Source organism: Cavia porcellus, unplaced genomic scaffold, assembly GCF_034190915.1.
Source record: "Cavia porcellus strain 051 isolate PalLab524CR breed Dunkin Hartley unplaced genomic scaffold, mCavPor4.1 scaffold_16, whole genome shotgun sequence".
NCBI lineage: Eukaryota > Metazoa > Chordata > Mammalia > Rodentia > Caviidae > Cavia > Cavia porcellus.
In genome coordinates this window covers 30029864-30054168 of record NW_026947499.1, presented here as the reverse complement: position 1 = coordinate 30054168, position 24305 = coordinate 30029864, and positions in this window count along the sequence as shown.

Genomic DNA, 24305 nt, shown 5'->3' with positions numbered 1-24305 from the left:
AGGGAGGGCCGGGGGCGGGGCCTGGCCAGCTAGGGAGAGGAGGACACGTCGGAGAAGTTTAGGCCACCCGGTCTGATGCGGCCCACTTGCCACCCCTCAGTCAGCCTGCCCACCAAGGAAGGCCCAGCTGCCCAACTAGGCCTTCAGCCCCAGGGCCTGTAGGCGCAGGCATCCTGATGCCAAAGCCTGACTTGGCCTGTGTCTACTATCTCTGAGCCTTCTCTGACCCATTCAGTATGTCCAAGTCCTTTTTCAGGGTATGGCCAGCTGGGTGTCAAGTCTGTAACCTCTCCGTGGCCCAGAAGCCTCCCTCACCCTTCACTGGCAGTCAAGGCCTCTATTTCCAAGGCCTTTCTACCAGCGACCTTGTAGGCCTCTAGCTGTGCTTGCTTGGGATGGGGGAGGTGGGGAAGGCAGCCTCTCCCAGTGCTATTATAATCCCGAAGCCCCAGACCTCAAGGTATAGAGGGTTTTAGCTGGGAGCCAGGAGGGCAGGAGCACTGGGGACTAGGGGACTAAGTTCTAGCAGAAGGGACTCTCTAGCCAGAAGTTCAAGAAGAGCATGAGGCCAGGATTGCAGAGGTGAGTGTGCAGGTGGTGGTGTATGTCTGGGATGTGGTGTGTATTCCTGTGTGTCCTTGGACTCTCAGCCTGCTCCTGGCCTGCAGCTGGAGCCTCGTAGACTAGGTCAAGAAACAGAAGCTGTCACTAGGGCATTCTTCAGGCCCCAGTGGCATTCAGGATCCGAAGGTTGACAGTGACCTGTGTCACTCAGTGACTGTCCTTTAGGAAGTAGAGGAGGAGAGTTGAGGAAGAGTGTAGTTACACTTCCCTCTTTCCTGAGTAGGATCAGCCCTTTGCCTCCAGGACCCCAGGAGGTGCTCCCCTGATGAAGGACAGAGCCTACTGTAGACAGGTGGGAAGGGCGTTGATGGGTACAGGTCATGGTAGTGAAACAGGCTTGGCCAGCAACCAGAGGTGTTTTGGCAGAGAGGCTGTGGGCCTTGCAGACTGGGGGGAGGGAGTCCCCTGTGTGTGGATATAGGATGGGACTCCTGCATACGGTATGGTCTTATCCAGAGTGCCCAGGGCCCCAGCATGTGGGGTGTCCAAGTTTGCATCCAGTGCACCTGAGGGAGCAGCCCCAGTGTGTGCACCGCACAGGCAGAAGCCAGATGTAAGCCCCGGGAAGGCCAAAGCTAAGAGGGAGAAGTGAAAGTGAAAAGCCCTGAGCCATCCCAGAGACTCCAGGTCAGCCCCTTAGGGCGCTGTCTTGAGGTCCCAGACCTCCCCACTGGAGTTGATTAAGGCAGTCCCCCTAAACCCCCATTAACCCTTTTGCGCAGGGGTGGAACTTGCAGGGCGAGCTTCATCCGCACACTCGCCCGCCCGGAGCACTGAGTGCAGGGTGGGGAAAAGCCTGGGAGCAAAAGAGCACTGGGAAGGGGTGGGGGGTCCCACTCCAGCAGCTCTCTCGGTGGCTGAGCCACCATACCAGCCGCGGATACTTACCACCTCGGTCGTGGAACCTCCAAACCCGCAGCTCAACACCAGGACCCTTCGGAAACCCTCAGTTGAGGGAACCCAAAAGGGCCTGAAGCCCTGGAAGCTGAAGGCCTTTGAGCCTTCAACCCACGGCTAAGCCGCAGTCTCCACTAAGGACCAGGCTGGGCCCTTCGGACATTCCTTCCCTCCCTTGGGCGCCGCACCACCCTGTCTGGGCGCTTTTCCGCGCTCTGCCGCCACCAGCAACCCAGGAACCCGCCTGCGCTCCTCTCTACACGCCCCTGCCCCACTCCAGTGTCGGTCCAGGTCGCGGAAGATGCACGCCGCCCGGTGGTCCTATGCCCTGCACACGCCGGCTCCACACGACAACAAACACGGCACCTCGCCCGCGAGAAGTGCGTCCCAACTCACCTGGACCGGCGGCGTCTCCCTTCCGCCTCGCTCCCCCTGCCGGCCGCGCCTCCGTTGCTGCGAGGTAGGATGCCTGGCTGGGAGCCGGCTTTGCGCTCATCAGGGTCGTGAGCTGCACGGGGACTGAATTCTCAGGGTGTCGTGCACAGCTGGGGCCTGAGTTGCTCGGTTCTTTCCGCACACCGTGCAGAGCGAAGACACGACCTGCATTTCTCCAAGTGGGGAGCGGCAAGGTAGGGTTCTAAAACCGAGGCTTGGCTTTGACTTTGGTAGCCACAGGTCAGGGATGGGGACCAGAAGCTTGGGTGAGTGCAGAAGGCTGGAAGGGTGGGATAGGCTGAGGACACCGTCAGCTTTTGCTTTGCCCTCTGGGCCCTGTGCAGCGTCCATCGTGGGCGCTTGACTGCACCCCAGCACTGCCTCTGGAATTTGGTGTCCGGACTTGCTCACCCCCTGGCTGGACATTTTCAGAATAGGAAGTGAAGCAAGCCTAATTTCCGAAGTTATCTCCTTAGTATGCAGGAGGCGGCCCCTGGAGAATCTTGGCTGCTCTGCTGCTGCCCAGCTCCGCCTCCCCTGGGCACACGTGGCTCCCCCGGGGAGCCCCGTGGGGCAGGAGCCCTCACATCCACTGATCTTCACTTCCCCGCGGTTGTAAATACAGGGTGCCTGCCGGACTCACGGTTCAGAATTCACCCAATGCCGCTCTGTTCCCAGGCCTGGAAGGACCTTCGCACTGGTGTGTGTCTTTAGCAAGCTCACAACCCACCCACCTATCTTTGAGCTTTCTGGCTCCCCAGACTAGGTGTGCAGTGCCAGCACTCCCCAGCCTTAGTCCCAAGCTTGAAGTGAAATACAGTTCTGCTTGGGATCCAAGCCGGCGGCGGTCCTGGGAGAAACACCTGGGAGTGCTGGTAGGGGACTGGGGACCCTCTCTCCAGAAATCAGCGAGCAGAAGCAGAACTAGCCTGAGTCCCTCCTGTTGTGTTTCCAGGTAACAAAGGGAAGCTTGGAGAGCGGCTGGGCTTCACGTGACCCTATTAATTCGTTTCAGGAATTGCCTCCTGCTCTGGCCTGGACTCAGCCTGAGTCTCTAAAGAAAGCCTGAACCCAGCCTCTCTGCTGCTGTCAGCAGGTCTGCCCCAAGCTCCAGCCTAGGATGGGTCACGGAGTCCTGAGTCTTAGTACAGCCAGTGGGCAGCCAGGGCTCAACCTTTGAGCCCTTCCGATGGGAGAGGCAGCCTTTCTGGCCAGCTCTGTCCCCTTTCTCCTCTGTTCTCAATTCCTAGCTCGCCAATGGGCACTAGAACAGTGACCCAGGCCCCTAAGGTGCGCTCTATTACCCTTCCATTTCACAAAGACGATTGACCTCATTTGTGAACCAATGAAATATTCCAGGTGACCCAAAAAGGCAGAGATGAGCAGAGAGCTGGTCCTGGAGGCAAGTAGGAGGAAGCTGTGCCACCACACGGTTTTGGGGTTTTGGTCAGTAGCCCCTCTTTGTCTGTAGCCACTGGTACTTATGGGTACCGGGGAAGGAGCGGGCATAAGTGGCTTGTGCGGGGCATACCCTGTAGGTGCCTACCTACAAAAGGCATCACTGGCTAGCACCACATGTGCACCCATGGTGGGTTGCAGACCTTCTGAGATTTTGGGCCAGAAGTGGGGAGCTGTGGGACTTCAGTGTGTCTGGAACTGACCCCAGAACTATAGTCAGACTTGAGGCAAGGAAGGTGACAGGGCAAGAGCAAGATCATACATGTGTGTGGGGTGGGGACAGAGGTGGGGCTTGTGCCTGTACTGGGGACATTGCCTGGTGAAATTAGGGAAGTAGGTAACCCTTCTTCCTCCCCAACCAGAGGTCTCCCAGAGACTTCAGGGCTCCCTACCTGTGGCTCAGGTGACTCTACCGCTCCTTCATCATTGGCTCCCATGGTTTCTGTCCTCTCTGGCAGAGGAAGTCCCTCCCAAGTCCACCTCTATCACATAACTGCTGGGGGAGGGTACTCTCTGTGGATACCATTGAGTAAGACAGCTAGACTGTCCAGGAGCCTCAGACCTACAGTGGGCTTCACAAGAGAGGACAATGGGCTGAGAGGAAGTGTTCCAATATGCCACAGAAGGTAGACATGACACAGGTCTTGGAAAGACTAGGTAGTCAGGAACAGTCTTGTGTATATACTCTGATGGGCTGGCCAAGATGCCAGTGTGGGTGAGATGAGGTGTGTTCAGACAGGGGACTGATCCCCACATGCCTCCAACCGTATCAACTGGGACTCATCCTGGGCCCTAGAACCACCTTGTCCCAGAGCAGAGTCTGACTCATCTCAGAGTCCAAATGTCTGGATCCTGAGGACTGATGACTGCAGGATGAACACAACAGGAAACTGAGATTTAAGGGAGAAAGATGTAGGCGGAGATAATAGGCCTGGGTAGAGAAGAAGACAGGACAGAGAGGCACTTACCTTTGTGACCCCAGCCAAAGTCTATATAGCCATGAGAATTTGGCCACTTGCCTCCTGTCTGCCCAAGTTCTAGCTCTTCCTCCCACCATGGGTTCTATATTCTGGGCCAGGTACTCAGGAGGACAGAAGTGGAGAACTAGGGAGAAGGATGTCAGGCCAGAATGGTTATAGCACCCTTCCCCCTCACCCTGACCTTTTGGGGGCACCAGGGCCCCTGAAGCCTGGAAGTTCCCACAACTCCAGAACAAACAAACAAACAGACAGACTGATAGACAGCTAGGCCTTGGGCCCCTCTCTGATTTCTGAGCCTGTTGATTTAGCTGCCCACTTGGCGGGAGGACCCAGCCACATGGGGAGCTGGCTGTCTATCTTCTGGCCACACTAGCCCCTCCACCCCAGGTGCTATCGGCAGAGGTGAGGCAGACCCCAGATGGCCTATGCTCAGGCCACAGAAATGGCCAGATCTCTGCCTGTGAAGGGGACAGCTGAGGAAACCAGCTCCTGCTAGCCATCTCCTTCACTGTCTGTGCCATACCAGGGGGAGCCGCAATGTCCAGGGGAAGAGGTGTGCTGCCAAACCCTTGGAAATGTGTCATCTGAGCATGAGTGGCCAGGAGACCCTTGTTGACAGTCACTGAAGATTCCTCTGGTCTGCAGAGGACCCCAGTTGGATAAGACTCCCCATACTCAGGCATCTGCATACTTAAAAGCAAGGGTTTGAGTGGTCATATATAAACAAACCATACACATACTCAATATGTATACTTGGAAGTGTGGGCATATGCCCACATATGTGAGCATACAGTAATACTTGTGACTATGGCCATGCCCGTACACTTGTACACTGGACAGTGACACAGACATGTACATGGGCACACTTATAAACATATGCATGAGTGTAGGCACACCCATATACTGTGTATACCCCTGCACCAAGAAGGGTGTGTACATACCACATGTATACAAATGTAAATGTGCACGTGTGTGCAGATTTGTCACTCACAGTGGCTACTATAGCTTGTCTTCAATGGCACCAATACTCATTTCAGTAATCGGTGGACTTTGGTTGGCTTGACTTGGAGAGGTCCACATAGAATATCATTGAAGTAAGAAAATGCTTTGGGTCATTCACATCAAGTAACTTCCTCAGGAAAAGACATGATTGGTGGAGCTGATGTCTTGACACTGAACACAGGAAGGGTCTCCTGCACGAAGAAAACACTTGGCGACGAGACCGCCTGGGAGGCCACTTAACACACACAGCCTCCAGCCATAACTCTGGGTTAGCGGTAAAATGGGCCCTGGAAAACTCTGAGAAGTAAGAAACAGGACAGAGCTAGAGGCAAAAAAATGACAGCTAAGCCAGTGACATTAACACATGTATCAGTGGGTCCTAGCAAGGGCATGAAGTCCTATAATCATTGGATGTATTGTCTATGTCCTGAAAGATGCTTAAGTAATTTAAAACAACCAGAACATTGAATTTGGATTTTCCTTAAGTGTTCAATTAATTCAAGTTGTCCACTCATTCACTGTGACAGCAGAATGTGAAGCTTCAGTGTTTTCATATAAGAATTTGGAGAAACTGAAAATCCAGCCGAAGTGTGGTGGGACCTTGCATGTCTCCTCCCATGCATCATGCTCCTCTTGGTCTACTCTGCTTTTTATTCCAGCCTGTGGGGCTACTAGACTATCTCCATTAACCTAGGCCAGTTGTTCCCTAGCCCGGCATTCAGAGCCTATGTGCCCTTTTCCATGGCAGGCCACCTACGCTCTCTCCCCTGCCCTTGAAAGCCAGCCAAGCCTTCGAGGCTTCTCCAGGAAGCCCTCACAGACCTGGGGTGGAAGGCAGTTGAGATGTCCAGCCTGGGACAGGTGGCAGGGACATTGCTCTCATAGCAGAATTGATATGAGAGCAAAGCAGCCTGATAGAAAAATCTCCAGCAGGGGGCTTCTCTTGGGAACCTGAGGAGAGCGAGCATCCCCAGGGGCAGATGGGGACAGAGGCCTAAGAAGACCAGTGGAGGCGCCCAAACTCCCCGGCCACCCTGTCTGCTCTTCTGCTTCCCAGTGGTTGAGCTAGTAGATAGGCAGAAGCCAGCGGGGTATGGGAAAAACATTTCACAAAACAGAATTCCATGAGAAGGGGCCTTATCCTTTGGGCACTGTGGACCATGGATGGGCCATCAGTGGTGATGTGGCTCTTGTCTTAAGGTGAGGCCAAAAATGAGCCTCACCCTGTGGGGCTCTGTGTCTAAGGACACACACTGGCCTCTCCAAGCCTCAGTGTTTTCATCTAAGAAGTGGAAAGAGTAGACAGAACAAGCTCCCGTTGGTTCTTACCATAGCTCCTCAGCTGATGTCACCACTGTTGCTGCTGGGCCTCAGGAGCCACCCTTAAGCCCCAGCTGGTCCCCCAGTGCTGTGACGAGGGTGGCTGTTGCTTACATTATACCTGTGGAATCTTTGAGTCTGGCCCGGGACTTATTTTGGGGGTGTCCCAGCTCTGCTCCCCAGGAATCCCAGTAAATACCCTCTGTCTGACTTCCTCATTTGCCCATGTGCCCCAATACAGCCTCAATTTCCCCAGCCCCAAGAAGGTGGCCCCAGCCCCACCCCAGGCCTGACAAATCCCTTTCCTCCTCCGAGGCTTTGCTGCACCGGGTCGGAATTTCTCAAAAGCAAACAAACAGGCAGGCTCAGCATTATGGTTTCCAGAGCTCAGATTCCTCCTGGGTCTGCCTGCACAGTCCTGCTGGCCGCACTGTGGCAGGATGGACCGGGCCATCGGCTGAGACCAGGCCTGCTGGCTGGGGATTGGAGCAGAGGCCTGTGCTCAGACTCAGACTCCTCAAGCTACAATAGCATTGGCTGACCCAGTTCCCTCCTTATACCTGGCAAAGGTGGCAGGAAGCCTGGGCAGGAGGCAACTGGGAGCCACTGGGAGGACTGTGGCTGGTGCATAGTAGGCAGGACTTGGGGTGTGAAGGGTGAAGGTTGCAAAGGTTGGGGGCTCCAAGGAGGAATGGGCCTGTTAGTGGCCTTTGGGGGAGGTGACTTGAGGTGGCCATTGGAATGGCAGTGGTGGTGCAAGGTCTGCATCGGGACAGGGTATGGGGGCTTTGTGGGAATGTGGGGGTGGGAAAGACAGGGGAGGGAGGGTACCTCCAGGGGCCTATGAGGCAAGGAGGGAGGGCTAAGAGAGGGTGGGTGGGAGGAAGGGGGCTCTTGCCAGGTGGTCTTAATCTCCTCAGTGAAATAGGAGTCCTGGAGGCGGGTGGGGGAGATGGGAGCTTGAGACAGCTGCGGGAGGGGGACCGCCCAACAGTCCGGAGGCCCAGGCCAAGAGTCCCTGCCTGCCGAGCCTTCTCTCTGAGTCCATCCCTGGACCGGTCCCTGGGTTGAGCTGGCTTTGCTACCCACCCCTTCTCCCTCAGCTGCTTCTAGAGGCTGAGATGTCAGTGGCCGTGTGGGTCTGGCCTGCTTGTGTATATATGGATGCCACCTGGAAAGGCTGGGGGATGGGTCCATATCATCTCTACTGGAGCCCTCTACTTGGGTCCCCACTAAGCTTTTGAAGGCTGTGAGGTAACTGGGGGTGAGGAGGGTTTCTGGGAGGAGGGAAGGACTCCTAGCAAGACCTGGACCCTTCTACATTGCCTAGACTGTCCAGTACTGGGGTCAATAGGAAAGCATCACCCTGGCCTTGGTCTCTACCCATTAAAAGGCCTCCCAGAGATGGGGGAAAGGAGGCTGAGTCAGGAAGGGTGGAGTTGGCCTCGTGGCTGGGAAACAGGGACAGGAGGGTCGTGGGTGACATGCCGGGTCTGGCTGTCCCATCCTGCTAAATAGGTGTATGGCACCAGCTGTGCTGAGCAGACAGACAGAAGGATGTGAGCTTTCCCTGGCCCCGAGGCCAGGCCAGCCCCTCCCTCCAGGGTATTTGCCAGGACACGGTGGGTGGGGCAAGTGGCGCCAGGCTGTCTCAGGCTGTGCCAAGAATGTCCAGGCGTCACTGTAGTAGGAAGTCAGTTCTAGCTTGGAGAAACTGAGGCAGTGCCCCTGACACTGTGAGCACAAAGTAGGCAGGGCAGGAGCCAGACTCACCAGCTTAGCCAGGCCAGCCTTGTGTTCCTGCAGACTCCCTGCATTTCCCATTTCCCTGGGTCCTGGCTATGTGTGGGTAAAGCCGCTGGCCATGTGCTCCCTCCGTCCTGGCTGTGTGCCCTGATAAATCAGTCTTGGGGTTGCACACCCTTGTACCTGCAGGCTCTAGGCTCTCTCTGCAGCTCTTACCTGCTGTTAGGAGATGCCAGGGTGATAATCATTCAGGGGAAACTCTTCCTTCCAGGCCAGGCTTAGGGTCACCATGGTACCTGAGGCCAGGGAAGGTGGCCTGACTTCTGTGTGTGGAGCAGCAAGAAGAAACAAGACGTCGTGGTGGTGAGTGTCCTCAAATGCCAGTAAGGGAGTGCCACGTGGGGCCTTACCAGCCCTCAGAAGCCGGGGTCTGGGCCATGCCTCTTGGGACAGGGAGGCCAGCCCTGCACTTGGGCAAAGGCAGCATGGGTTCCTTTAGCTCTCCTGTCTCCAGGAGGCCTTCAGTGCTTCCCCTGTGGCTGCAAATGTCACGCTTGCTGCAAGCTCCACCAGCCCAAGGCAGGATGACTCTGAGTCACTCCCAACTTACTGTAGATTTCTGCAATCATGTACTAACTTTCCTAACATCTGTGATGACCAGCCAGTCTTTTTTAAAAATTTTATTTTTAGTGGGCTGGGGATTTAGCTCAGTGGTGTAAGCACCTGCCTGGCAAGTGTGAGTTTGTGAGTTCAGTTCTTGGCACCACCCAAAAAGCAAACAAACAAAAAAAGTTTACTTTTAGAGTGTTCAAATTTATTTTTTAATTGTCAGATAAGATCGTATGTTCTTAGTATGCACAGTACCATGTGCTGGAATCTTTGCACATGGTGTGTAATATATCTTGTGGAATGGTTAAATCTAGCTAATTAACAAGTGCATTTCATTACCTACCTCAGGTAATATTTTTGTGGTGAGAACATTTCACATCCACTCCATTGGCATTTTTTAAGAATGTGAGATGTTGTCATTAATTATGCTAAATAATAGATTAAGTTTATTCCTCCAATCTAAAGGTAATTATGCACCCTTTGATCAACATCTGTTGTTTTTTTTTTTGGTACCGGGGATCGAACTCATGACCATGAGCTTGCACTTACTTGTGACCATGCGCAGGCACTATATGCTGCTGAGCTAAATCCCCAGACCCTCAACATCTGCAAATTACCCTAGTTTTCCTTTTTGTTGTTTGTTGTTGTTCGGGATACTGGATACTGGAGATTGAATCCAGGACCTTTGCACTGAGCTGTAACACCGGTCTTTTAAAAACTTTATTTTGAAACAGTCTCCCTAACTCACTCAGGATGGGCTTGAACTTTAAACTGTCCTGCCTCTGCTTCCCTATTTTTAATTTTAAAGGAATCATACTGTTTTCCATAGTGGCTACACTAACTTATATTCCTAACAAAATTGTGCAGAGGTTTCCTTGTTTCCACATCCTTGATGACAGTTGCTATCTTTTCTCTTTTTGATAATGGCTGTTCTAATAGGAATGAGGCTGTATCACTGTGGTTTTGACTTGGACTTCCCTGATGAGTGATACTGAACATTTTTCTATACTTGTTTGCCTTGTATATGTCTTCTTTTGAGAAATGTCTGTTTAGATCTTTTGCCCAGTTTTCAGTGGAACTGTCTGGTTTTGGTGATACTGGAGATTGAACCTGGGTCCTTCATGCTGAGTTACATCTCCAGCATTGTATTTTATTTTATTTTAAATTTTGAAATAGGATCTTGCTAAGAAGTAACTATGTGGCCCAGCTTGGGCTCAAATTTGTGATTCTTTTGCCGCAGCCTCCCAGAGTGCTGAAATTACCACCATGCCCAGCATTTGAATTACTTCTATAGCTAGGTATTATTAAGCCTTCATCAGGTATAGAGTTGGCAAATATTTTCTGCCATTTTGTAGATTGTCTCTTTGTTCTGTTGATTATCTCCTTTGTGGAAGCTTTGCAGTTTGCTATAAATCCTTTTGTCTGTTTTTGCGTATGTTGTCAGTGCTTTTAACAGTCTTTTTTTTTTTTTTTTTTTTTTTTTGAGACAGGGTCTTCCTATGTAGTTCAGCCTATCTTTGAACCCATACTGGCCTTGAACTCATAGTAATCCTCCTCCCTCAACCTCCTAAGGGCTGAGATTTTAGGCATGTACCACCACATCCAAGTTTGACAGTTTTAATTCAAGGAAGAGTAGCTTTCAATTTGGAGAGATAAAACAGGATAGGTTATTCCATAGTAACATTCCCAGAGGGATCCTGGGCTGGGGAAGCAGCTGGGTCTAAAGGAAGAAAATTCTGGGAAGCAGTTGTTGCTCCCCAGAGGGGAGACAGAAGATCCTTCTTTCTGAGGACAGTGGGACCCTGAGCTGCAGGGCACTTTCCTGACTCTAGTACTGGGCTTTTGGTCTTGTCTCTGGGAAAGAGGCCCTTCTGACACATGGTAGGTCTAGTCTCTGCACCAGCATCTGTCTTGGGTCCAGCCTAGATGCTGTGGACTCTGGATCTCACGCCCCTCTTTAGCAGTGCAAAAGTGACCGTGTGAAGAGTCAGGGAGTGAGGGTATAAGCCTGCAGCAGTCAAAGACATATCCTAGTTGGGCTGGTGGCATGTGTCTGTAGTCCCAGCTGAGACAGAAGGATGATTGAGCCCAGCAGTTTGAGAGCAGACTGGGAAACAGTGAGATCTCATCTAAGAAAAAAAAGTCTTAGTACAGCCTACTGGAGCCTCATGGGTATTATAAGGAAGAATAATAGAATGATTATTACCTAGTACAGTGTCAACAAATTATGCTCGTGCATACGCTATGCACAGATATACAATTATACCTTCCTGTTATACAAATTACACTTTCATGAAGGATCATGTGTTACTGTGTAGGTGCTCCAGGGGCTGGATACTAGCCTCCTGATATAAGATGTTACTTCATCTGTTCTATGTGTCCTGCCTCTTTTAATGTGGCCCCAAGTGTCTTCAGCTCTGAGCTGAAGACTGGATGTCTCCAAATCAGTGCCCAGGTTTTTCCTAGTCTCCTGGCATTCCTCTCCCGCCATAACAGTCTATGGCTGGACCTAGTCCCAGCGTTGCTTCCCATGGCCAGTATGGACAGCCAGGATCAAGCATCTTGGATTTCAGATGGGATGACCCCCCTCCAACTGGTGGCAGCTGACACCTGAGCCCACCCTAATCAGGGGCAAGGGGCAGGGGTGAGTGACCTGGCTGGAGACAGCTACCATCAGAAAGATTAGAAAATACCAATATCTCTTGTCTTGGTGTTAGAGGGGAGACTGAGGCAGAAAATATGGCAAGGATGCAGGCATATATATAAGACCTAGATGAGTCTGGAGTCCTACTATGTTCCATCCTGACTCTGTCCCTGGTGCCCTGCATACCCCTGCAACCACCCGCCCTCCCAGGCAGAAAATGGCCATTTCCTCTGGCTCCCGCCCCAGGGAGCAACACAGAGCTGGCAAAACAAACAGGCCGTTCCTCCTGTGGCCGCCAGCTGGTGATGGATGGCCAGAGGGGCTGGCTGTGCTGATGGACAACCGCTCATCATGTGTGGGCCAGGGATGGGGCTGGCCAGGCTCAGACACAAACTATTGAGTTAAGGGGCTAGTCTTTGCCCATACGGAGACTCTTCAGGCCCAAAATGCCCAAGACACGCTAGGCCTCGCTAAGACTGTCCCCTGGGACTCCATCTTTCCATCTGAGTTGTGGGGATCATAGTATAGGCCCCCACTGCAGATGGAGGGGTGAGCTATGGTGACAACAACGTATATGAGGGTGGAGTCCTTTACATCCCCTGCAGCTCTCACAGGTCAACCTAGGATAAGAACCTTCTCTTTACCCTTTGCAGTCTGGGTATGACTGGAGTCCTCTGAAGCATTTACCTACCTGTACCTGTATTTGTCGGCTTAGGGCTTACGGCAGCTGCTCCCAGCAAAACCTGAGCCTGCTACTTAGCACTGCAGGTCTGACAGAGGGCAGGTTTGGGGGAAACTGGGGCAGGAGGAAGGCCCTGAAGGGGCTGGGTCCCTGGCTCAGTCTGGGGTTAGGCAGGCCTACAAGGATGGTCACAGTGTGAACCACAGCAGGATAGAGATATAAATGGGTAGGGTGAGGCCTGGGAGGAGGAAATGCAGGCCTCAGCTATGTGGGCCCTGTTGTATGCTAAGCCGCATCACACTCGTCTCACTGCTCATATGGCCCCCTTGCTGGCCATCCTCCAGACTAGGTTCAGAGCTTGTGGTCCTGTCACCTGTTAGAGGGCCTAGGGACACCCAGCTGCCCAGCCTAAGGCTTGCAGTAGAATGGGTCACCCAGCTGGTGACTGACTGAAGAGGAAGGGGCAGCTGCAGCCAGGCCTCTGACCCTCTGGCTGCTCAGTCTTACTGAGAGCATGTCTGGCCAAGAGGAAGCTTCTGAGACCCCTACTTCCTGAACCTCAGTGTGGCCTAGGGCAGCCACTTCCGACCAGAGCCCCCAGCCCTGCCCTCAGCTCCTCTAGCTCCAGTCTGTAGCTCCATAATTCCCTGGTGATCTGTTTCCTGCTGCTGGGGGCGGGCCAGGGGGTAACCCAGAGACTTAACCAGATCCCGGGTCAACAGGGGCAGGAAGCCTGGTGGATGAGGGCTGAGCTGAGAGGTGACCTTCCCTGGAAATGGGGTTGTCCATAGGCAGGGTGATGACCTCTGCCTGCAGGACCCAACAGGTCCAGGATAGCTCAGTTGTCCAAGGCAAGCTTTGTGAGGTTGTAGCCAGGGGGATATTCTGATGCAGTCATCAGCTTCTGAGCTTGATCATGGATGGCAGAGCTCCCACAGTCCCCCACTGAGATGGGTACTGGGAGCTGAAGGTGATGTGAGAGCAGGGTGTATCCATAGCCCTGAGGAAGGCTGGGGTCAGAGGACAGAGCACTGCTTAAGGCTGTGGGGGGCAAGAGTATGGAGATGCACTCTGGCCCTGGAGTCTTCCGAGTTCCAATTGTACCTGACAGGCTGCTTAAGGTTGTGACACCTCTGTCTCGATTTGGGGGGCAGGAAGTCTGGGGTCTCACTCAGGCTGGCAGAATAGAGGGCAGAACCAGAACAGGAAGTGGCTCTGGACTCCAGCAGGGGAGATGTGGATTCTGAAGGGCCATTTCCTCCCCGGGAACATCCTGTCCAGGCAGCAGGAGGGAAGAGGGCTCCATCCCTGGCTGAGCAGGAAGGACCTGGGGCTCAGCATCCCTTAGGCAGGGCCCGGGAGCTTCCAGTAGGGAATGATCTCATGATATGTCTAAGCCTCAGGAGCTGAAAGGCTGGTCTGGGTGCCCCCACCCCTCTGGGAGCTAAAGGGCCTCCCCCTCACACTGTGCTGGCTGCAATTTCCACTGTCACTGCTTTCGTCCTCCTGTGACCTGAAGTTCAGCTTTCTAGTCCAGCCTTGGTTTGCTGTATGAACCATGACCAGTGCAGGCCTCCCAACAGAATGCAAGGAACTGAGGAACTGAAGAAGAGGCCCTGCCAGCAGCAACCCAGGCCTCACACGTGGCCTGAGCCACCAGGCTAGGTCTGGGCAGATGTCCCAGCTCTAACTACCCCTGCTCCAGGCACCCAGAGGGGATCAGCATCCCGGCACACACACCCTCCCCACGCAGGCCTAAATATAACCCAAGCAGGCGCCTGGCCGGGAATAGAGACCTCTGTCAGCCCCTAGCAGGTGCTGGTGGGAAGAAGGTCAGCGTGATTGGCAGGGGGGCCAGTGGGCAGGCAACCAGGCGTGGGTCATGTGAGTGTCCGGTGGCATAGCCTGAGGGTGGAGCCGTGGTGTGTCCTCTTAGGACAGCTGGCTGCCTGGCCCACCCTGTTCAGGGCAGCCCTCAGTGCTGCCCTCTCCCATGCTCCACACTGGAGGTCCCCAGGAAGGCTACGCCAGCCCAGCACCCCAGAGCCCCCCATGTGACTAAGCTCCATAACTTGTCTGGTCTTGCCACTCTGGTCACCTCTGGCCTCCACAACCTCAGGCCTGCTGTCTCTTTGGGGGGCAGGTGCTAGAGTCGGCCATGTAGGGTCACTGAATATATTAAAGGAATGATCTGTTTTTTCCAGTGTTCTTCTGTCCCTTGCCCTAGAGGTTTCTTTTGTCCCCTCCATTCTCAAGCTTCACTTTGCTCTATGTGTTTGTCCTTGTGCCCCTCTATACTTCCTTCCCCTGGTCACTCTGAGCTACCAACAAGCCAATGGGCAGAACTTGACCTGCTTCCTTTGGAGTCCTCTCTAGATTTCACTTCTATCCCAGCCTTGAACTCCTCCCAGTCATCTCTTAAAGGATGTCCCTTTGAGACCCATGTCACTCACTGGGGCCATTGCTCTGAGAGTGGCAGGTAGGTCTTGGTCTGGGGAGGAGGCCTAGCTCCCACACACTCTCAACTGCGCTCCCCAAACCCTTCAGGCTGAATCCTGGGCCCTGGGCCCTTCCTGGCTTTTCTCCAATCACATGTTGCATCCTCCCATTGACCTGCCCTTACACACGGCTCTCTCCAGCTTCCTTTAGGTCCCCTATGACACAACCTTTTCTCCTACTCTTTTTTATAGAAAGAGAGTTGCTAGGTTAAAAATCTGCAAGTTTACTCAAAACCTCCACACATAAGGAGGAGTTCTAGATCCTTCCTAGTTTCTAGATGCAGTCATGTGCAAGGGTCCTGGGGTGGGGAAGCTGCTGGAGAGGAGGAGATCTGGTCTGACCCTTAAAGAGGGAACAGAGATGGCAAGAGCAGGATGAGGAGAGAGAGGAGGCTGATGAGTCTGACACATTCAGCTACTCCTGGACTCTCCTGAAGTGTTTGTTTGAATAAGCAACTGTTCGTACAGTACAGTACAGTGTAGTACAGTAACTGTTCATACGGTACAGTACAGTAACTGTGCTCGCCACCTGACAGAACGCCAGAAGCTGGATTCTAAGAGGTAGATTTGGGACTCAGTCTGAAGAGAACTTTAGGAAAATCAGTCATGTCCGGCTAGCCTGCTGTGGCCTTCTGGCCCTATTTGCTTACCCCTACCAATGAGAAGCTCACTCTTCAGAGGGAGCCATTCCACTGGGGACAGCTTACTCTGCAAGGCTTGCTCTTCAGGTTGGTGGCCAGAAAGGCCATTTGGGTGAAGAACAAGCAGAAGGTGCCTGGAATGTCAGGATGCAGGCTGAGGGGCAGGGTGGGGCATATTTGGTGTGCTGATACCCTCCCCACCCTGGCCCCTAGGACACTCAGAGGGACATTGCAGCCCCACAACCCTGTCCGTACTAGATGCAGTGATGGGGCTGTTTGCCCTTTATCTTGTTTTTCTGGTTTGGAGCCTGGGTGCCCAAGAAAGATTGGGGGCCTGGGAATTTCAGGAGACAGGGCGGGGGCCAGGCAGTGTGTGACCAAAGGCAGGCACTGGGCCTAGGCTCCAGGTTGTCATTCAGCCTGTCCTCTCTACCACCTTGGTGTCCATACTGCAACCCTCACCTGAGGACAGAGAGGTGAGACCGGCCCTGAGCTGCCAGGGGTCGCCTGGGCATGGGGGAGGAGGAGCCTGGCTCTGAGCCTGTTCCCTCCCCTCTGGCTGGGCTACAGGCTGCGAGGGGACCAGGTGCAACCATGTGGGGCTTCTGTGGTAAGAAGGTCCACATGGCTGCTGTGGGTGGGAGCAGGTCCCTGGCGATCAGCCTTGGTTCTCAGCCTCTAGGTTTTTCTGGGAAATGGAGCATGGATCTGTGTGAAGGGAAGCAGGGACAGCAGGTGTTGGCGTTGCTCTGTTCTCAGTGCAAATCCAGGCTCTTTTGCTTACTCTTTGTGGGGTGCTGGTATTTCTGGGCCTCTGGAAGAGACCGAGAGGAAGTCTTATGCCTCCTTCCCACCTTGCCTGGTCCCTTCTCCCCACCCTACCCTCAGGCACCCTAAGTACTTAGGATACTATTTTGGCCTCTCTTCCAGTTCCATGATACCCTTTTCTAAGATTTTGTGGAGAAACTGATGTCCATAGAATGTGGTAAAAATGTGGATGAGACAGTGATGGGCATCGTGGCCGGAATGGTGCAGTCGTTGGGAGGCTGGGCCACTGCAGCTGTGCTGGCACTGAGCAGCTTGGTGTCTAGAGTGGGGCTGCTCTGCAGGCCTCAGGTCTCCGGGCCCGACAGGGCCACCCCTCCGTCAGGGGTTTTCCTGGCAGGAAGGAAGGGCCCTGGTGGCCAAGTGGCCTGGGATCTGTGGGTAGCATCTGGGCCCTGGAGAATGGAGCCACAGAGGCCCACATGGTGTCATCCCAGCTCTTTTGCCAGATCCCTTCCCTCTGGGTACCTCAGATACCAGCCAATATTTACAATAGGCATTTCAGAGCAGGGGAAATGAAGTCACAGAGACGCAGCGTTTCTAACTGTAAGCCTAGATTGGCTATGAGGGAGACAGTGGGTGAGGAATTCCTTTAGCAGAGAATGGCCAGCAGCAACTGATCTGGACCTGACTGTGGACTTAGCGTTCCAGGGTCGCATCAGACCGTACATGATTTTAAAAGTGGAACCAAGATCAGGTCCAGGCTGGGGAGGCAGCACCCAGAGGCAGAACGTGACTGAACTAAGGTTCTCACTGGGGTCCACTGTAACCCTCCAACCCAGCTGTCCACAGCTCTGTCCCTCCTACAGGCCTCGGGGTGGGACAGAGTTAGGCTATTGCTGGGGAAAAGACTTCACGAGTGAGGCTGGCTATAGACTCGGTGTGGCCCTGGAAAGGCTGCTCTCTGTCCTCAGTTTTCCTATCTGTACGTGGTGAGGCTAACCTCTGAGGAGGCTGCAGCTCAGCGATGCTGGTATAGATGGCCTGATGCTGCCAGCTGAGACAATGCTGAGTGCTTCGAGGGTGGGAGGCCAAGTTGGCCTAGGTCATTTAGATGGCCCACCCTGAAAGTGTCCCCAGAGCATCTCTCCACCCTCACATTCCCAGCTGGGCCTGTGTTGGCCCTGCCCCTGAAACATATTTTAGAGATTAGGTCTTAATCCCTAACTGCCCTACACAGCCAAGCTCCCTTACCCTGACCCGTCTGTCCACCCACCTGGGCTCCCACCCATGGTGCTCCAGCTCTCAAGGACCTCAGAAGGCAGATGTACCAGGAAGTCCAGGATGGAGGAGGTCTTGGAGCTGAGCTCCAGGGCCTTCTGTCACCCAAGTGATAGGGAGTCTTTTCTGACTTTAAAGTTAATAAACTGGGGATTTAGCTCAGCAGTATAAACGCCTGTGCATGAGGTTGTGAGTTCAATCCCCTGTAGGCTCAGCACATCAGTGCCCACTCTCACTCCTGTACCCCAGGCAGACATTGCCAGTCAATCCCAGATCTGCTACCCTGTCAGATAGGAAACTTCAGATTTTCAGCCCTCAGCTCCAGGTGACTTTTGCTAGTGGCTTGCTAGTAGCATGTGGGCATGCCCACCTTGATGGTGGCAAAGTAGAGTAATGCTGTACCATCTCTGGGCTCTGGATCAGCAAGGCCAGTCCTGAGAGGCTCAGGGGGTTCTGATGGGCCTCATCAGAGGCAGAGACCCAAGGAAGAGGGACCAACAGAGTGAGGAGGCCATGCCAGGCCTTCTTCAGTCCTCGGAGGGGCTTCACCCGTCTTCCATGTCATCAGAGACTGTGACCCAGGGAGGGGTAAGGTGGCTCAGGAGTGGGCATGGGGAGGGGTCCTCTCCTTTGCACTGGCCCTGCCCCCACAAGATCTGGGCGGGCGCCTCTGCAGCTTGGGCCCCAGAAACATTTGCTTTAAGTCTTAAAATATCAAGTTCCTGCATCGCAGGGCTTCCCTAGGGGCCAGCAGGCGAGCGGGAGGGATTTAGAGGTAAGAAGATTCCCCCTCGGGCCCCCACCCCACCAGCCACTCTGCCCGTGCCTCTGCCTCTGCCGAAGTTGGCCAAGGGTTTGAGGGGTGGACTTCTAGGCCCCACTCCCCTGCTACGGGGAAGACCCCCACTCCCTCACAGCACACCAGCCTCTTCACAGTCCCTCGGTCCTTCTCAGAGCACTCAGGAGCCTTAAGAGTGTGCCCAGGATAGATTTGCTCCCATAGAACCATGGAGTGTCTTCATCCAGAGTCAGACAGGAGGAATGCCCCACCCAAGTCAGGCAGGAGTCATCTAGGAGGCATGGGGAGCAAGGTCTTTCTCTGTTTTTAAATTTTAAAATGAGAAAGATACAAAAACAATAATGCATAATTTCAAAACAACATAACAGGAGATTAACAATGGTTAATATATTGTGTTGTTACCTTCAAAGTAGTTAACCAGATTACAAGATAAAGGCATGAAAAAATGATCAAACAATGGAAAGGCCTCTTTAATGAGTGAGCTCTTTGCTCAAGGAACGGGAGCTATGTACTACATTCTGGGATCTAGCCTTGTACCAGTTGAAGGCCCTGGGAAGGAGTCTTGAAAAGACAAGAACACAGGTTGATTCAGGACCCAGAGTTCAGTGTATTCTCCGAGGGACAGGGATACTGCAAGGTGTCTTGGAGGGGGAGTGGGAGCTTTAGAGTGGTTGCAACAGAGAGGCTTTGTGGACAAAAGGACGAGACCTAGCAAAATTCTACACCAGGCTGATGGTGTAGGAGAGAGGCGCTCGGGCGCTGACAAGGGGCGGAAAAGCATCTGTGTCCCCTTTCTTATTTACTGGCCCAAGAGTTGGCCTGGGTGCGAGGCAAAGGTAAGCTAGGAGGCTCCCGAAGATTCAGGCGTTCAGAGCAAGTTGTGGGTCTTGCTGCACATGGTCAAGGGAGAGAATGAGGACCCTCCCTGATGGCCAGTCCTACCTCTCAGCATGCAGGTAGCTCCCTCCAACCCCTGCTCCCCCAGAGACCACTGCCTGGAGGAAAGCACAGCCCCCACACTCCCCTGCCTCCCGGGCAGACCACCAGCCTCGGCCCCAGGGACCAGACTCAGGGCAGAGCGGGAATTAGAGCCAGGCTGCAACAGCTGGGCCCGTTCGAGCATCCCTGGGGGCACTGCTTCTTTCCCAGGCCCCCATCCTAGCTCATTCCCAGGCTGCACCCCACCCCCTAAAGATGCACTGCTGGGGATGGTCAGATGAGGCTGCAAGAGGACCACCAGCAGGGAAATGTCACCACCCACTGGCTACCAGGATGAGGGCTGGCTGCCCACAGGCTGAGGCCACCCCCACCCTCAGGTCCTCATGCTTGTGCTCATGGTACAGTCTCCCTGCAGACTCACCACTCCAGGGACACCCCATCCACCAGGACCAAGGGGACCACATGGGGAGTGAGACCCCAGGCACTTCTTGAGAGCAGCTGCACAGAGACCTGTGCCTGGGCAGAAGTAGTCAGTCTCTATACAAGTGGGCTCCAGAGCCAGGGGTTCAAACAACTGCAGAGTAGGAACATTTTTAAAACATTGTTTCCTGTGGATACACTAAAGGTGGACATTTTTCTTGTCATTATTCCCTAAACAATACAACTATTTATAACATTGTAGTAGGTATTATAAGTAGAGATGATTTAAGGTATATGGGAGAATGTGTGTAGGTTCTATGCAAATATTATATCATTTTAAAATAACAAACTTGGGCATCCTTTGGATTTTGGTAACCTGGGGAGGGTGATTGTCTTAGGCATAATACCCCTTGGAAACTAAGGGGCAACTTTATGTAACTTTGGTGGCTGCAGTCTTTTTTTGCCCGGATAAGATCGAGTCCTCTGCTCGTGTCCCTGGAAAGTGGACTTGGGTAGGCTTCTGTGATGCTTGCAGATGGGGCTTTCCTGCCTTCACCCACTGGTTGAGTCAGGATACCAATTTCTGTCAGTGATTGGTGAGTCTGTGCTGAAGCATGAAGGCCTGTAAACCTGCGAGGTAGCCTGTGTAGAGACCTGGGTGGGGCATACCTGGTCCCAACCTCCAGAATATTCTGGACATGGCCACACATTGGGGTGTTTGCCTCCGGAAGGGGCATTGATGTGCTAGCAGTTGACACTTCTCTGATGTCTGTGAACATCCATTCCCAGCTGCCTCTGAGTGTCTGTCAGCTGCCCTGTCTGCTCAGATCTTGGGAGAATGTCTCCCATTTTACAGATGGATAAACCGAGGCTGAGAGAAGTTGTGAGGCTGAGGCTATGGTAAGGCCTTCAGGGATGGGGTGGGGGAAGTTTCCTGTGGCTCATCAGCTATAGCTGCCAAGGGACATGGAGATATAGAAGAGGAAGTAGGGGGCAAGGGTTCACACTGTCCCTTCAGGACTGGGGTCAGATAAGGCAGGGGTTGGAACACCTCCCTTGAGCCTGAGGAACCAGGCACTATGTCTCAAGGATTAGGATGTCGTTGGCACCCTTGAAACCTGAGCTGGCAGCTGGCTCTGGGAATGGGTGTCTGACCCCTCTCTAGCCTCTGGGATCCTGGAGAAAATCCTAGAGGCCAAGTTAATACCAAGACCAATTTTTATTTCAACAAAGTTAATTCTCAACAATGTGATACTGAGGCAGAGGGATTTTCCTGCTTGGGGGAGGGGGAGGAGGTCAAGACACAGAGCTGCCACTCTCCTCACCCTTCAGCTGTCCCCACGGGGTGGGGGGCAGGAGCAACGGAGGGGACCTATGAAGGTGACTCCCACACCTCCCAGGGCTCTGCTTTTGCCTGGGGCTTTGCCTCTAGGCCCTGCCTCTTCTTCTCAGGGCTCGCTCTAGATCCCTGAGATGGGTCTACTCCACCTTCGCCTGCTGGAGGCTGATCTGACTTCTGCCTGAGACCTGGGTGGGCAGGACTCTGGAACGTTTGAAAGGAATGCATTAGCCCCTGTCCCTGGGGTTGTGCAATTCAAACAGACCCCTGACTGTATCCCAACGGACTGTCCATAAGTCTACCTTCTTAGGGTGCAGGGTTTCAGATCCTGGCCAGAGTGCTTGCTATGGCATTGTTGCCAGGAACAGAGGTCTGGATGGCATGGAGCCATCCCATGTCTAGACCTTTTTGCCTACCTTAGGAAGCCCCAAGAGGGGAAGAAGGGAGGAGGTAGGGGAGGGGGGGAAGTTCAGGCTTGACCTCACTGACCCCCCAGCTGAGCCTGGGGCCAGACCCGGAAGCTACCCCTCCTGCTCAATAATCAGTGGTCTGGAGGCTGCAGAGGCTAGAGGAGGGTCCAGAGCCCTGTCAGAAATTCTGCCTGACGATGACCACATGGGCTGCCAGTCAGAGCCAGGCCCCACCCAGCTACCCTGCCTTCCCTCCACCCAGGCCCACCCTGTCACCATCGCCTCGGCTCCTCTGACTGAGGTGGGTGCTTGCTACTTCACATTTGCTAGTGGGGTGCAGGGCCTCTGTCTCTTCACCCTCACTGCAGCCAGAGCTCAGAGCTGGCACCTCAGGTTGGCACAGACAAGGGAGGCCTACGTTAATGAAGGGACAGACTGGATGGAGGGCATGAGTTTAGGGGTATACTGGGGTTGCCCACACCGGCCCCAGCCTTACTCTGGTGATACTCCTGAGGACAGGGCTAGGGGCCCAAGGGCACCAGCAGACAGGCCAAAGTCAAACCAGATGGGCTGGGGGCCCCATGGGGCAGGCGGGCCATTCGTCACCGTTATCTGCCCCCGCCGCCGAAATCACAAACACATTTTTAAGTGAAGGACTGGCTGCCACTGGCCTGTGGGCCCTGATGCCGCCCAGCTGTGGCCACACTGCGCGGGGTGCCTTAAGAAGGAGTGCCTGTGGCTTTGGGACCTGTAGCCCATGTTGTACTGGAGTCTTTGGTAGAGGACAGAGGGCCTCTGGGTGGGGAATATGCCTTCCGTATGGGGCTGGTGACTGGTCGTTTATGTGATGGGACTGGGAGAGACCCAGGTTAGATGCAGTGATGAAGACAGAGATAGAGCTAGAGATGGAGAAGGAGATGGAGATGGAACCTGGGAACCTGGTGCCTGCCACCAGAGCCCCTGCCTGGGGGATCCCTTCAAAGTTGTATGGGCGCTACTGTGTAGGTGTGTCAGTGCTCTGTGCAGTGTAGTGATCTCACTCTTGCTGTAGCCTGGCTGTGCAATTCTGGTGGGGGCCTTCAAGACCATGGGGTGCCCATGGCCCATTCCCTAAGGGCATGCAGGTGATGTCCTAGGAGCTATATGCAGGTCCTGCCCTGCATTGGCACCCCCCACAGCCAGCACCCTGGACCCCTGGACAGGCCCTTAAGGAGTGGGGGGTGCCAGGAGAAATGGCCTGTGACGGGGTGGGCGTCCCAGGCGGGAAAGCAAACAGTGTCAGTGGCTAATGAGCGGGAACCGGGCCTGGGGCCATGGGCCCAGGGAGGGGTATGGCCATCGCTCATCCTGACAGCAGGCGGTGGGGAGGGGGCTGGGGACCAGAGATGGGGGGAGCCTGAGAGCCGACAGAGGGTCCCCTGGAGACCTGACCCTTCACACAGCTGGACAGACAGAGGGGAGGGAGCCAGGCCCTGCCCCCCAGCTGTGGCCCTAACAGGACCTGACTTGCTCCATCATCTCCCCGTCCAACCCTGGAACCCTTGGCAGCACCCCAAAACCAGGATTTGCAGAATAAAGAATGCCGTCAGGAAGGAGGTCAAGCCTAGGATCCCTATTTTGCATGAGGGTAGAAGCAAGAATTCTTAGTCTCCAGGCTCCCTGTATTCCTGCCCTGTATGGCTATGGGCTTCTTTATCTTCCTGGGCCTCAGTTTCCAAATACAAGGCAGAAGAGGGCAGATGTGCTGTGGAGCCCCCCTCCTGACTGTATTAGCTTGGCTCCTTCTCCCTGAGCACAGCCCAGGTGCCCTCCAGCCTCACTTTCTCATAGTCCTCCCTAATCCTCAGTGCTCTCAGCAGACCTGGCAGCAGGGTGTGTGTGGCTCAGCACCTGAAGAAAGCAGCCCAACACCCATCTGCTCCTCCTGGCACACTGAAGCTATTTCCCCATTTCACAGGTGGGAAGACTGAGGAGTGCTGTGAACAAGACAGGGAGCCTGGTTCACATTAGTCCCACCGCTGGGACTTCCTGCCTGGTGCCCCCAACCCTTTCCCATGCACAGTTGGCCTTGCCTCCTGGCTACCCATAGACCCTGAACACCCTAAAATTGCAGTTTCTGAGGAAGGTAAAGCCTTTGGGGCACATTCCTGAGCCCCTCTTGGCCCAGCCCCTGTCACTGTAGCACTATGACAGTGCAGTGGAGTGGCCTAGAGGTGCCTGCCTACGAGGTGTTCCCAGCTCCTGTCCTGCCTCAGCTGGGAGGTGCAGCCATAAATTCACACCGCCAGCCGCCCTCAGGATAAATGTGTCATCGACTGCACGATTTACGAGCACACCCCTGGCCCACAAGGCAGAGAAAACAAGAGTCTGTGTACACATGGCACTGAGGGAAGGGGCAGGCTGTCGTGGGGGCTGGGGGTGTCGGGCAGCAGGATACCAAATGTAGGAGGTGCCAGGACAAGGGCGTGCACGTGGGGGCACATGTGGGTGCACAGACACAGGACGGGCTTGGGGTACCAATAGGTTTATGGGGGATGCATGGACACAAACGCAGGCTCAAAGGGGAGAAAGACTAAACCTACACTGGGAGCTGTAGCTCTCTCATACCCCCAAATGTGTACAAACAACATGGTACTTACACGCACACCTTCAGACAGTGGCCCAGCATACTGGGGGGACACTCAGGAGACTACTCTGAGCCCGTGTGGCTAGATCACACCCATTCTGCAGGTGTGATTTCTCCCAGGGAAAGATCCCCTTGGGATGCATGTGTATGTGTGCATATGTACATGTGCACATGTGGTGCGTGCAGGGTC